Consider the following 12,681-nt stretch of genomic DNA (forward strand, 5'->3'; position numbering starts at 1 on the left):
TCTCTCTTTCTCTCTCTCTCTCTCTCTCTCTCTCTCTCTCTCTCTCTCTCTCTATCCATCCTTTTAAATGCAATTGTAGCTACACTGATCCTTATCCCTTTGAGCGTGCAATTCGTATTAATTGTTTAAAGGTGACTTCTCTCTCTTTGGCCAATAAAAATACATGCACACTAGATAGATTGTTGTTGCTAGGAGACAGAAGCATCCTGAGGCGAGGCAGCATCGCGAACGCCAGACGTGTGTGTATTCTACTACAGCAACAGCAGTATTTCTCCCTCTGTATTCTCTCTCTCTCTCTCTCTCTCTCTCTCTCTCTCTCTCTCTCTCTCTCTCTCTCTCTCTCTCTCTCTCTCTCTCTCTCTCTCTCTCTCTCTCTCTCTCTCTCTCTCTCTCTCTCTCTCTCTCTCTCTCTCTCTCTCTCTCTCTCTCTCTCTCTGATGAGTGAAAGGAGTGCTGTCAGCCTCTCTGCTGCGCTTCCAGCTTGCGGACACACACTAACTGAGTTAAGGGACAGTTTGAAATCACGCAAAGATGGAAAAATGCGAGATTTCCAACAAATGGACTATCTAACCGAGGTAACGCAGGAGAAATTTTGCACGCATAATTTTAAATGATGTTTGCTGCTGTTTCAATGATGCATGCATAAAGAGCATAACATATTCGGGCTTCATAAATCGTTTAGGCTTCATAAATCGCATGTTTGGTTGTAACGGCATTATTCATTTATGGTCGCGGGCTAATGCGTAAGTATGCGCGTAAAACTTGATGTCAATATTTGGTAAATGTTTCGTACTTACGTAATGGATTTCAAATGTATCTGCGTTATTAACTACACTTCCTAACGCCACGCAAACTTTGCGTTGGGGTGTTTTTTCTCTTTTGACATTGATCTTTGCGCGATAAATGCGTAGTTTAGCCTACATAAATGTCTTGCGTAAAAGTAGACTAGTCTACAATTCGCCGCTGTTTGAACACTCCAAAGTTGATCAGAACTAATTTGACATTGTTTGTGCGCAAATATATTTTCATTCCAGTAGCCTACGTAAGGATGCCCAAAACTGTTACGTGGACTGGTCCACAAGTCATTGATAATGTTTTGTTGTTTTATAACATTACATATCGTATGTTGAAATTGAAACTGCAGGTGAAATGCATGCGCTTTTAGCTAAAACTCGTGGTCATATATTAATTTTGGTAGAAATGCGTATTTATTGGTAATGGAGATTTCTGTCACCTGTAGGTCCACTGTAAGGTTGCAGGTTTAACGTGGACTGTCCTAGCCTTGCAGGTGGGTCTGTCATTGTAAGTTTACTTGGGTAAGTCTCTTTGGATGCTGATGGACTCACTCTTTTTAGTGCGCATATTTCGTGCGTTCTTATCAGTCAGACCCATGACCAGTGTGGTTGCAATGCTTTAGACTTCACCTGGATCTGTAAGATAACCAGAGAGAAAGACGAGAACGATCCATAATTTATTGCGTCCGGGGTCTGCGCTGAATTTTAATATCTGTGTGCATGCGTTATGCCGGAGAGATGAATGTTATAGTGAGATGTGAGGTTGTAAAGTCTGATGATGTTTGGATATTCTGCGCGCAATAGAGGTGGGGCTTCAACTCGTTTGGAATAATAATTGGCAGAAGTAGGTAACCAGGAGAACATTACAGAACAAAGCACACATTAGAAGGACCCTCACTTCAACTCCACCATTAATATAAGCAAATACTAATTCAATGTCTGTGTTGCCCTAGGTTACATTTACAGAAGGCATAATTAAACGAGTGATGCATGCACTTAAAATTGATCTCTTATATGTTTATTCTGTAATTTCTTAGAAATGTGAAGAATTTGCATTAATTTACAAATTGTTATTTACATGGGTTCGTGAGTTGCGAGAGGATTTAAGTCTAATTTGGACATTTAAAAAAAAATGGTTCTGAAGAGGCTCATCACAGTGCAGTGCCATAGGAAAAAAATTCCCATATGGTTCTTAAAAGAACCATAACTTTCTTACCTTTCGTGCAACATAAAGGTTGGATGTTAAAGGTTTATTTTGGAACCACACAGGCCAACAAAGAACTTTCTTGGACCATTTTAAAATCCTCATATTTAATTATGTGTGTGTGTACGTGCATGTGCGTGCTCCTTGCATTTAGAAATCAGAGCTATTGTACAGAAGTTGGCCTTGAATAAGCTGGACCATCTCATTGAAATGCCAGAGAGTGTGTCTGCGTATGTGTTGTTCTTTGCATATGCTGTATAGACTCACATACATGTTCGATGGTGATATGCATTGCACTGCTGCTATAATTTATAGCTTATAATGAAATTGCACATGTTCATGAGTGCACATAATTGCGTCTGCTAATTAGTATGCGTCAAAGTTGTTAGTCAAAGTGTCCTTTGGGATTTGCGAGTTTATGCATGTGTGCACAAGCGTGCTTTTCTCCAATGGCATGTGCGTGTGTGGCATTTGTACATGTGTATGTGTGGGAGTTTCAATTGAGAAGATGCACTGACAGCCTTGTATAAGACCGGAACTGGTGCTACATTTACTAAAATGCATTGTGGTATAATAATTATTAATCTTTAAACAGTGTGGTCTGCTCAGCGCATTTAAATAAGTTCTAGGGTACTCCACCCCCAGCACTCTATATACCATTCACAAGTATTATGATGAGCATGTTAGTTAAATATTGGTACACTATCACCTTTAAAAAAGATCCTAATATGTACCATTTAGGTACAAATATGTATCCTTGAACTACCAATTATTTGCATTTGAAGTACTACAGTAATATGCACTCTTTGGGTACAAAGGTACCCTTTTGAAAGGGTACTGTTCCAGTGCCTACTTTTGTACCTTTATATCTGAGAGTGTATTTTTGTAAACCTTTCATAACCTTTATTTCCTTCTTACCTTACCTTTAAAGAACTTTTATTTTTAAGAGTGCATTAAAAGCACATTAGTGCAAATTAGAAACCACTTTAATAAGCTAAACACAAAATGTTTTGAATTCCTAATTGCTGGCAAAGACAACAGAAGTAGCTTTGAATATTTATCTTTCGAGTTAATAATTTTTGGATTACATTCCTAAATGCACGATCCGAAACATGCGAGAAATGGCATTACAAGTCCAAGCCAAAAAAAAACATAGATGTAAACCGGAGCGAACACGGCTGAAGTATTTGTGAGCTCAATGATGTGAATGCAGTTTATCTCTATAAGCGTTGAAGAATCCTGAGCGCTTATATTTTTCTTCCTCCCACGCGTGTGTTCTCTAAGCTTAGGAAATCTACCTTTGTTTGACTGCCTATTCTCCCCCCGACGAAGCCCACGGGTGCAGAGCTCTGTTAGAAATTCTGCTTCAGTAAGAGACTCCAAGGCCCTATCAAGCTTTCAAAAGCCTTGCCTTCATATTCATTATTATGGAAAGCGTATGGAGCTGAAAACTAAAGCGACGTAATATTGTCCCATGTTAAATATCCAATTTGTTGCTCGTGCACTTTTAAAGTGCATCCTACTTACACTATGTGCATACTGTAATCACCTGAACTATGTCTCCGTTGACACAGATCATTGTGATATCTAAAAGAGCAGCTATGCATTATTACAATAAGAAAAATTAAAGCTATGCATCGCATTGGCATCCAGCGTGTGGCGTTCCCACTGAAAATGATTTTATAATCTTCAAAACAGCAATTCTGTTGCATAAGTCATGCATCAATCAGTAAAGAGATGTTTGAGTGTGTCCGCCTGTTTGCATGCAGAAGGAAAGAGAAAGTGATATGCAGAGATTTCAGCCCCACTCGCTGCAAAGTAAATCCATTTAAAAAGAACAGCTTTGTAGTTTTTGCAGTGTTGCTGCTGCGGAAAAGTAGTACGTTCAACAGAGCTCTACGAGTTCACAATGCAAACTGAGCCACAAACTAAATTTCAAGATGCAATAATGATAAAAAATATACAGGCGCTTTCCTGGTGCAAGACTAATAGTACGAGCTGGACTTTTTGGGAGAGAAGATACTGTGAACATTTAAAAAAATGGTTACAAGACATCACACATAAGTAAATTTACATATTTGATTGATACTGGTTTTTAGATGGAGTGTTGAGATGAGCAGGTTTAAAGGTGCAGTGTGTACATTTTAGCAACATCTAGTGGTGAGGTTGCAAATTGTAACCAACGGCTCAGTCCACTGCTCACCCTTTGCTTTTAAAATGCATAGAGAAGCTACGGTAGCCGCCACCGGAAAAACATGTCATCGTCGGAGACAACTTAGTAAAAAAGTTCATCCGTTAGAAACATGGCGGCACAAAATGGCGACTTCCATGTAAGGGGACCCTCTGTGTATGTAGATAAAAAGGTCTCGTTCTAAGGTAATAAACACATAGAGGTTCATTATGAAAGGTCTTTATACACCCCTGATAATATAGTTTTGTATATTATTTTGCATTTCTGTCAAGAGACTCTTCTAAAAATTACACACTGCACCTTTAATAGATTTGTGTGTGTGGAAGGGCCACAACACAATGTAAAATGTATCACCAACTCCTGGAGGTATATGGATCATGGTGTCACATATTAGCCCCCAAAAATTTTGTATTTTTTGTAATTATTAAGATATATTGTGACACTATTTTTATTGTCTTAGATTCTTTTTAATGTAATGCATCACTGTGTTAAGTGTATTATAGTTTCAATATCTTATAAATAAAACATAAGGTTACTTAAGGTAACAATAATTAATAGCAATATAGTTTTTCAGCATTTATTATTCTGTATTAATGTTAATGTTCACTGGTGTGGTGCATTTTGCGACTGACAGCGCAATCCAAAAGCTTTGAGAGCGGCCGAGAGCGTTGGGAAAGTTGGGCGCTTCTCTACATTATGCAAATATCCAGCGGAAAACACTGGGCAACAGCCAATCGCTTTGAAAAGTAGACAAGCCAAGATTTTGATGCATGTTTCTGACTATTTGCAGAACTGGTGGATTACTAAGATGAAACCACATCTTATTTTCTTTAAAGGGGACATTTCACAAGATTTTTTAAGACGGCAAATAAGTCTTTGGTGTCCCCAGAGGGCGTTTGTGATTTTTTTAGCTCAAAATCCAGATAATTTATTACAGCATGTTAACTATTTCGCGGCCAGCGTTTTTTTTAAAAGTTGCCCGCCAGCACCAGCATTTTTCATGATTTTAACAAAAGTTTAATGCCTTCCAGAAAATATTCTTCTTTAAATATATAAACACACAATACATCAAATGAAAGAACAGACCCTCTGCTTTCAAACAAAAAAGTTTCATCCTACCTTTAGCAGTTCTTTTGTAATCAGCTTTTGAATATGGGTAGGTTTCTGCAAAAACACCACATTTTGAGCAAAAAGCAGAGATAATTCCATTTTTGTGACGGACTTTTCATAGAAATCCCTTTCAGAGCGACCTTTAAAACAGACACGGACATGCAGCTGCTTGCCATAGGGCAATACTTCCGTGTTTAAAAAGCTGCGGAAGGGCGCCACCTGGTGGATAATAGCAGTATTGCGGAAAGCCGGAAATACTCGTCATTGGCAGGGAAGCGTTTTCTCTTGATTGACGAGATATCTCGTCAATCAAGAGAGATATCTCGTCAATGGCAGCGAAAGAGTTAAAATTGCCACTTTGTAGGTGTGAGCAAAAATGTTTTGGGGTGTTTCCTTTTAAATGCAAATATAATGATCTCTGCACTAAATGGCAGTGCCGTGGTTGGATAGTGCAGATTAAGGGGTTATCCCCTTCTAACATCACGGGGGGAGCCAAATTTCAATGACCTATTTTTCCACATGCTTGCAGAGAATGGTTTACCAAAACTAAATTACTGGGTTGATCTTTTTCACATTTTGTAGGTTGATGGAAGCACTGGGAACTTTTACAGCACTTAAACATGCACTGTAAAAAAATTCCGTAGAAATTACAGTGTTACTTGCAGCGGGTTGCTGGTAACTTACTGTAGATTTAAATGTTTGTTATTTACTGGCAAGAGTTTGTTCAAAGTTAAATACATTTTAAATATTAACAAATCTTTATCTTTACAGAATAAAACTATACAATAACAGCCTCATGCAAAGCATTCTGGGAACCAGAAATCATCATCAACCTTTTTCTGTTTTTTGCTTCAGATTTTGTTTCCCAGAATGCTTTGCTTGGTGCTGTTATTTTAGTTTTACTATGTAAAGACAAAGACTTGTAAATGTTTAATGTTCATTTAACTTTGAACAAAATGTTGCCAGTAAATAACATAAATTTAAATCTATGGTAAGTTACCGGCAACCAGCTGCAAGTAACACTGTAATTTCTACAGAATTTTTTTTACATTGTGGAAAAAGTCAGATTTTCTGACCCTATAGGTGTGCTATAGAGTAAATGTACTAACACGCCCCAAAGCAAAGGTGTTTTAGCATTGCCAGTGGCACTGAGCGGCATAGTGGACACCTTATTTTAACAGTTATAACTTTTCATTTAAAGGTGGTGTGTGTAGATTTTATCTAGGGGTGAGATATAATAACATAACGTCATCTGAGACAACGTAGGGACAAAACGTAGAACAGTTTTTAAGTTTATGGCTACTGTAGAAACATGTCAGCGATTTCCATGTAAGGGGACCTGGGGTGTAGATAAAAACGTAAAATAAAAACAATACAGTTTATTATGTAAGGTCTTTATACACCGCTGATAATATAGTTATGTAAATTATATTGCATTTCTGTCAAGAGATCCTATTAAAAGTTACCAATGCACCTTTAAAAAATGTGACCCAGTCTGTGAAAACCCAGCAACACTGACAATAAGCCAACATTGACAATACTCACAAAAATATTAAGCGCAAAATAAATAAAATATAAAAATGATATTTGTTTATGTAGACCTAGACATATTTTTATCAGATTGACTCAATACAGTTAATCTTCATACATTGTTTATTATCAGTATTCATTTTTTAGAGAAGTGAGTATCTGCCTTAAAATTCACTTTTACTTGATGTTGAACCAGACAACATCTGAAGCAATGAAGATGTTAAACATAGCGTAACGCACATCTCTCTCAGACTTTCTAATGATAGTAATTACTGACAGCGACGGCTTGGCGGGAGGCATCAGAGTTTGACTGCAAAAACTTTCTGCATGTAGTCCGGAACGAGCAAACTACTTTTGTAATTTTTTTTAGAAGCTTGATTGTGTGAGAAGATTGATCTGTTTTGTGCGTGTGTGTGTGTGACTAAATAAATGATGTGTTTTATCAGCTCAAGCCTGTGGCTTCTGTAAGTCACCACTGCAGTGCCGAATTCCCTGCTGCGTCACAGCATCCTGTCATGCTCTCTCTTTGACTTCTCTGAATGTCTTTAAGCCCCCCTCCCAAAAAACAAACTTCATGATCATTTACTTGCATCATTCTAGAGCCATAAGATTTTTTTATATAAAAAAGGGGGAGTTTAAAGAGACAGTTAACCAAAAAATTCAAAAGCCTTTTCTATACAATGAACATGAATTATGCTGTCATGCTCAATGAAATTAGTGAAATAGTGCTATTTCTTTATTTTTAGAGCTTGACACCCTTGGTCACCATTCACTTTCATTATATAGATAAAAGTAGCGGGAGCTATTAAACTTTCTGGAGGTGAATTTTTTATCCATACAGCTCAATAAACCCTCAGTAAATAAATACTGTACTCAGTATAGTATAAAGTAAATGTGGCTTCTGTTCAGTTTCTATAAAGGTTTAAATGAAACACATTATGCACATTATCCTAACACTTTAAAGAGCACCAATGGTCCGATTCAGGATTTTACATCCTTTGGTGTGTAAGTTTATATTAGTTCATGTTAACGATATGCAAAAGGTAAACGATGATGCGAGTTATCGTCTCCAACGTAAATCTCTTTTCTTGGACTACAACAAACACACGGATTGTAGGCAATGGTTTACTTTCTTGGATTGTTGATGTAGACAAGACCAACATTATCATAACTCCTCCTGCTTTGACTCACAGTCTGTAAGTTAACTCCTGTTAGCATTGAATTGTGACTGAATCTTTCAAACATGGTAAGGAGCGTCACATTTCTGGCTGACGTCAGAGGTATTCAAGCCAATCACAACGTATAGATTAGCTGGCCAATCAGGGACACAGAGCTTTTCAAATCCGTGCATTTCAGGAAGAGAGTGAAATCTGGAGCTACAAAAATGTATGATAAAATAGTGTGTTTTTTAACCAAAAACAAACTAGATACACAAAATAACATAGTTTTTTAGCAATGAAATAGGTGCTCTTTAAAAATGATGGGGTAAATAAGTCATGACAGCAAAATAAGTTCTTTAAAAGAAGTTAAGTAAACAGTAAGTGAAGTAACTCCTCACCAGTCAGGATTTTAAATATTAAGTTAAATTGACTTCCCAATTTTGTTATAGGGGAGAGCAGGGGCGAAAGTACCATTTTTCAGAAAAACTTCTTTGTTACTTTTGTCCCGACAGGATCTCTTCATATTTAAACTCAATTTGCTTTATTTTAAACATTTCAGGATGTGTTAGAGCACTAAAATAACCTGTAGATTGATCAGCATTGTAATACATTAAACGAGAAACAAAATGTGTTATAAGAAAAAAATAGCCGCTTTAGGAATTTACTTATCATGGTTGAAAACACCTATCTGGATCTACACGCGGAAAACGGTGAGTAAATAATGCGATATTTGTCATGTCTGTCAAGGGTTTTGTGCCTAAGATGCTGTCATAGTTTGGGATGCATATGTTATCAGAGCTCAGAGAAAATCGCTTTGTTACTTTCACCCCGCGTTACTTTTGCCCCGGTTCTCCCCTACCTAAAAATGTGGTTCAGCACATTTCTTAAAGTGCATGCTCAAAATTGCTGCATTAGGAGTTTTTAGTGCCACCCCTCAGTTGTGCGTTTATGGATCAGTGGCTTTACATCTGTTAAAGGAGCACTTTTAATATTTAATGGTGTGCGTTCACTACGGCGTTTACATTGTTTAATCTACAATGCATTTATCATCCAACAACAGCCATCATTTACCACTAAATATAACAAAGAATTTGTAAAAAAAAAAGTCCCTAGCTGTCCTGTCACTAGGGCAGTATCCTTTCAAAAAGTGCACCTGTGCACCTAAAGAGTGTATATTAGTCCCTAAGATGTGCATTTTAGTATTAAATAGTGCAAATTACATATTAGTACCTTAATGGTACAAATTAGGACCTTTTTAAAGGGTACTGTGCCAGTGACAGCTTGGGACCATTTTTTTCTGATAGTGTAGAGCAGGGGTCTGCAGGACATCGGCACTCCAGGACCGACGTTGCCTATCCCTGGTGTAGAGTTTCACATTGAAGTGTTTGTTCTGGTTTCGCTACTTACACTAATTGGCATTAGTAGCTCATTTCCATAACATTTATTTCCGAGCATTTATTGCAAAGCAACTTTGGATTCCACTATTTTTAGAGCACGATTGTGATTTAAACCTGCAGTCTTTGAAGTACCAGGCCTGATTCTTAACCATCCGGCCACCACTGCCCCACAACAGACAGCACACAAAGAGATTAAGCTGTATGGGAAACAAATGAGGAGCTCCCTGGCTTTGAATAGCTGCTTTCATTTAGTGGAGCTTGTGCTGTGTGTTGTGGTGCCAAGTCTCAGGTACAGTTTGGTTTTTAAAGGCAAATGTTAAATTCTCCTTCATTTGTAATCCGCATTTTGGATAGTGAATAAAAGTAACCATATATGAAAGGTTAAAGGAATAGTCTACTCATTTTCAATATTAAAATATGTTATTACCTTAACTAAGAATTGTTGATACATCCCTCTATCATCTGTGTGCGTGCACGTAAGCGCTGGAGCGCGCTGCGACGCTTCGATAGCATTTAGCTTAGCCCCATTCATTCATTCGGATTTAAAAGAGGAACTATATTTTATGGCGTAATAGCACTTTTGGGAGTACTTCGACTCGCCTGAAAAGTCCGCTCCCCTTCTCCCTCTCATAATGGGAGAGGGAGGGTGTTACTGCGCCGAGTCGAAGTACTCCCAAAAGTGCTATTAAAAGCGCTACGTTTTATTTTGTACCACCAAACTTGCTCGTATAACTACTCGTCTTAAATAGGAAAAACATTGATGTGTTTGGTCACTTCTAACTTTATCTCTAAATGGTACCATTGAATGAATGGGGCTAAGCTAAATGCTATCGAAGCGTCGCAGTGAGTTATATTATTATTTTTATAATGAATGAGATTTGTGATATTTCCCTGGCAAGAAGGATCAAAGTTAAAGATAAGCTTAATGTTGCTTTAAATGACTCTGTATCAACCCAAGCCTTTTTACAAACCAGAGACCCAACTAGTTTAACACATGATGATTTCAAAGAGACCAAGATGAAAACAGAGGTTTGTAATGAGTTGTATCTGGTACCAGACACATGGGTGAGTAATACGTCCTTCGTGCGTAATTTGCCTTCTACTCCATTTTTAAACCATGTGCTAGTTTAATGTAGTGCGCTGTGGTAATGTCCTCCCTTGATCTGCTTTGCTGATTGGCAGATGAATGGATTGGCACACTGGCTAAGACTCTCTGGCGTCTCGTTTGGTGCGTTTCATCATCCAAGGAGAAACTCGCAAAGAGGACGAGTTATCAAAGGCGATAGTGTATATTACAAGTGTGCAAATGCAAGATCTGATGAATGATTGGACGATGTCATACGTCTCGGCCAATCACCTCCTCTCGTTTTACTGCAGTAAATCGCTTTTGTGTGTACTAGATGATAAAGTGAATCTAGTCAGAGGTGGTAAATAGTACGCATTGTATGGTCAAGGTTGACAAGGAGAAATACATTTATAGTTTCAAGAGTTATGATTTTGGCCAAAAAGTGGCATAAAAAATTGTAGGGTCTTGCTACATGCGTCTTGATGTTTGGCCTTCACCCAATCAAAATGCATTAACTTTTTACATGGTCCATTACTCACCAATTTCCAAAGTGCTTTTGTTCAGTCCTACCCAGTCTCACAAAAATACCTATATTAAAAAATACCCCAAAGTATCTACAGGGGAAAAAAATATTCTTTTTCGTGATACTGTCACGAATTTCCGCGTTTTTTCGTGAGGGTATCACGAATTTCTGTTTACGTGTCATTGTCACCTATTGGTTACTCAACTGCTTTTTCCTATTTTCAAACCATTTTTGCTTCGGTTTAGGGTTAGATTTGGTGTTCGCGTTAGAATGTCACTTTAAGTATTGGTTTATACGATTTTTTTTCAGATTGTTTTATATTTTCTAAATTTTAAACCATTATCGCCTGGCATTAGGTTTAAGTTGGGTTTGGGTAAGGACGTCATTTTAACCGAAGCAACAATGGTAAGAAAATAGGAAAAACAGTTGAGTAACCAATACATGACACGTAAGCAGAAATTCGTGATACGCTCTCAAAAACACTCGGAAATTATGTGCCTATGTAATTTCATGAGAATTGGCTGTTGAGTCATTTAACAAATGTTTCAAAATGTTTTTTTTTTCAAACCTCATAGCTAGCTACATAATGTTAGTGACAAATATTTAAATGATCAGAATTCACGGCAACAACACTAAGTGAAAAATAGTTGCGTTGTTTTAACCCATGGTTGGGTCAATTATAGACAAACCCAACATTTGGGTAATAAATAAACCTATGCTGGGTTATTTCAACTGAAATGCTACCGAGACAGCAGCCGATTCTGGGCCAGATCCGCAGCTATGGTGTAGATCCGGTGTGGATCTGGCCCGGGGTCATCTGCCGTCTAACAACATCCCAACATAGGTATGTCCATATTTGACCCAATCATGAGTTAAAACGATATATCACAGAAGTTGTTTTCAAATTCTTGTAAAAGCTGTAAAATGCCGTTTGATAAAAAATGATTGTTCCAGAAGGATCTATAATGTCTCTAATAAAAATCATTTCCAAACCATTGCTTTGTGACAAAAGTTCTCTTTTGCAAAATACTTTACAACATTTACTAGCAAGTAAAACAAGTTCATTGCTTGAAACGGATGAAGAGCACTGATGCTTGGAAAAAAGAAATTTCTTTTTTGGCACAGGATTGTAAGATTGATTTTTTCGAACCGACTGTTTGATTTAAGCATGCTGTTAAGAAACTGCCTACAAGCTAAATCCAATTAATTCCTGGGTCTCTCTGCACCCAAAAACGCCCTGTGCCACTTTTTAGTCGTACCCCTCTAAACTCATTAACATGATAAGCCAAGAGGAACTTTTAAGATAGGATACAGTAGGTGGCTTTGGGAAGGAACAAAAAACGCCTGCAACTTCCCATCAGTCAAAACGGTTTGATTGGTTTAATAATGGCTGTCTTCAGATTCAGAAGTTTAGGGATTAGTTCGACCTTGGGTCACCTTTTTTCCTTCCTTTATTGAGGTACAGTGCACGCTAGAGCGTGACCACAATGACGGCCTGTTTAGTAATAAAACAACTTTTTGGATTTGTTTTTTAATAAGCAAAACACATGATTATCGTTTTAAATTCAGATGGCTATGAAACGTGATTAATTAGGCCATTTTGAGAAGTTTATCATATGTTAACACCTGCTCTTAAAATGAGATGCCAGCTTGGCTGGAATTTTAAATAATTCATTAGCACACATTTTGCATCAGGGTTTTCTTAA

The 12,681-nt window shown here is 37.6% G+C and overlaps 1 protein-coding gene across 3 annotated transcripts in view; it reads left to right on the forward strand.

Annotated features, from left to right (window-relative positions):
• Positions 1-382: 382 nt before the first annotated feature.
• grm3 (glutamate receptor, metabotropic 3) overlaps positions 383-12,681 on the forward strand; it is a 58,291-nt gene continuing 45,992 nt past the window's right edge. The window contains exons 1-2 of one of the 3 annotated variants that reach the window (XM_055174114.2): positions 383-575; positions 1,241-1,316. The gene's annotated coding sequence lies outside the window, so the exon portion shown is untranslated. The remainder of the gene's footprint in view (positions 576-1,240; positions 1,317-12,681) is intronic. The other 2 variants (XM_055174115.2, XM_055174113.2) reach the window with 2 other exon arrangements.

This window comes from Misgurnus anguillicaudatus, chromosome 15 (assembly GCF_027580225.2).
Source record: "Misgurnus anguillicaudatus chromosome 15, ASM2758022v2, whole genome shotgun sequence".
NCBI lineage: Eukaryota > Metazoa > Chordata > Actinopteri > Cypriniformes > Cobitidae > Misgurnus > Misgurnus anguillicaudatus.